The 2,527-nt window shown below is 39.8% G+C and overlaps 1 protein-coding gene and 1 pseudogene across 3 annotated transcripts in view; one reads left to right on the forward strand and one right to left on the reverse strand.

Annotated features, from left to right (window-relative positions):
* EYA3 (EYA transcriptional coactivator and phosphatase 3) overlaps window positions 1-2,527 on the reverse strand; it is a 66,686-nt gene that overhangs the window by 57,714 nt on the left and 6,445 nt on the right. The window lies entirely within an intron of this gene.
* LOC109386701 (proteasome activator complex subunit 2 pseudogene) overlaps window positions 1,803-2,527 on the forward strand; it is a 5,380-nt pseudogene continuing 4,655 nt past the window's right edge.

Below are 2,527 nucleotides of genomic sequence, written 5' to 3' on the forward strand. Positions count from 1 at the left end.
GGGCAGTGTCACTGGCCCTCATATGTGGGATCTGAACCGGGGCCCTCTGGCGTCCCAAGCCAGCTCTTAACCAATGTGCCACTCGGCCGGCCCTGGGGTTCATTGTGATACCTACAGTTGAAATTCGACTAGATCCTGTATCTTAGAAGGTATATGTATATGGTCTGGTATACAATGAACCAGTTCCTAAAATCCTATAGTCCAAAAATCTTACATTAGAGCAAAATCCCCTACATATTCAACCAAGTGTCTAGAGATTCGATACAACAGTGCTAAGATAGTTAACTGTGGCACTTTGTTAAATATTTAAAAGCATTATATCTAGAAAAATTATATACTGTCTCAAAATATAATTATTTTCAGTTATACTGAACATAAATTTTGCTTAACAATGTATGTCTGATGAAAAAAATGCTCTAAAATAGTGACCCTCCCCACTTAGCAAAAATTCCCAAACTCCAAAAAGTCAGCATCACAAGTGCCTCATTTTCATTCAACAGAACTCTTGTCAATAATCAACAAAATCAACTGCGAATAGACAGACAAAATGTGGTGTAGATATACAATGGAATATTATTCAGCCTTAAAATGACTGATACCAAAAAAAAAAAAAGGAAAAAGAAAATGACTGATACATGCTACACATGAATGAAACTTGAAGACCTCATGCTAAGTGAAACAAGCCAGTCACAGAAAGACAAACACTGTACGAATTCCACTAATAAGAGGTACTTAGAATAGTCAAAATCATAGAGACAGAAAGTAGAATGGTAGTTGCCAAAAGCTGGGAGAAAGTGGAAATGGAGAGTTATTGTTCAATAAATATAGTTTCAGTTTGGGAAGATGAAAAAAGTTCTGGAGATGGACGGTGGTGATGGTTGCACAACAATGTAAATGTACTTAATGCCACTGAATTATACACGCAAAAAATGACGGAAATGATGAATTTTATGTTATGTACAGTTTATCATAATAAAGAAGCTGCTGAAGGGAGACAAGGGATAAGTGCAGGGAAAGACGAAGGTGACAGTTTCCGTAGTACAACTGGAGAAGTCAGCCTTAGGTAAGAGCAGGGGAATTAACCTCAGAGGCAAAGACAACAGAAAATATTGTAGAGAAGCAGGTAACTGGGTGTATTTGGTGATAGACAAATGAAGTAGTGCCTATCTAATTGTTTCTAATTTGCCTTTGAATTGAATAGCAAGAGCCCCAGCTGGGTGAGTGGGAGTAGAGTGGAGGGGAAGGGAGAAGGGAAACCGAAAAGGCAGAAGATAAGGAGGGAGGGATGAAGACAGGAAGAAAGGGACAGAGGGAAAAAAGATAATTATAAAGACTGGGAAATAAAACACACCAGGAAAGGTGGTGAGACCACCAAAAGTTTTTAAGAGCCTGTTTGAAATATAAGCATGAATGGAAACTGAGACCAGTCAGCATAGTTTTATGTTTTTCTCTCACAATGTTCAGGTGATTGGAAATAAGTATGGACTAGGTAGATAGTTGGGTTTAACCAGGGTTGTGATTTTGCTAGGGAAGTATGACAAAGAGGAAAGGGGGAGGAAGTTAAGACTATTTGTAAGGGACTCACTAAAGTAACAGGTCTTATAAGTTAAGCAGCATAAGAAAGATAGCGAAGTCTTTTTTGAGGAAAAGGTCAATGGCTGATAGTGAAAATATGACAAATCATTTCATTGGAAGTGTACAGTAAGATACCATATGGACAATGTGGCAGTAGAATAAATGAGCTGGAATGTAATGTGTGGTAGTAAAACAGTGGGATTCTGGAAATTAAGATATCAGAGGTGATGCGGTTATGTGTTCACATGGCTGGAGGACAAACAACAGGAGGTAAGAATTGTGAAAAGCTAAAATCCACGGTGTTGTGGAAGCCAGAACATGAGGTGCAAAGAAGCTGCCTCTTTTCTATAGTGGAGTGGAGCTAATGACTAAGGCATTTCATATCCATTTGGTAATTAATGCCAAATCCCTTGGATTTCTCTTACTTTTGCTTATTCTTCCTATTTTGTATACTGTACATCAGACTGAAGAATATTCACCATCACATCTCCTCCATGTATCATAGACTCTGATAGATAACATGAGTTGGGTACTATTATTAGATAATGAATGAATAAGAAAATAAATTAGCACTTATATGTTTTAAGAACATCTTCAACAAAGTATTTTCAAAATATAAAGACTGATGTTAAAAACCAAAAAAAGGGCAGTCAACCCAAATCATGCCCATAATCAGCATGTGAAAAAAAATTACAGATAGGCGCTGGCCAAGTGGCGCGTTGGTTAAGAGCTGGCTTGGGACGCCAGAGGGCCCCGGTTCGGATCCCACATATGAGTGCCAGTGACACTGCCTTCTACAGCTAAGATGCTGAACAACAGCTCAACCTGGAGCTGGGCTGCCCTGAGTCGCCGGCAAAGGCGTAGGCTGCAGCCCCTGCTGCAGTGAGTTGCCATGGTCTACTGTGTGTAGCCAGCAGCCAGCGTGAGCAGCCAGCAGCCAGCGTGAGAGGCG

The sequence above is a fragment of the Hipposideros armiger genome, unplaced genomic scaffold (assembly GCF_001890085.2).
Source record: "Hipposideros armiger isolate ML-2016 unplaced genomic scaffold, ASM189008v1 scaffold_138, whole genome shotgun sequence".
Lineage (NCBI taxonomy): Eukaryota > Metazoa > Chordata > Mammalia > Chiroptera > Hipposideridae > Hipposideros > Hipposideros armiger.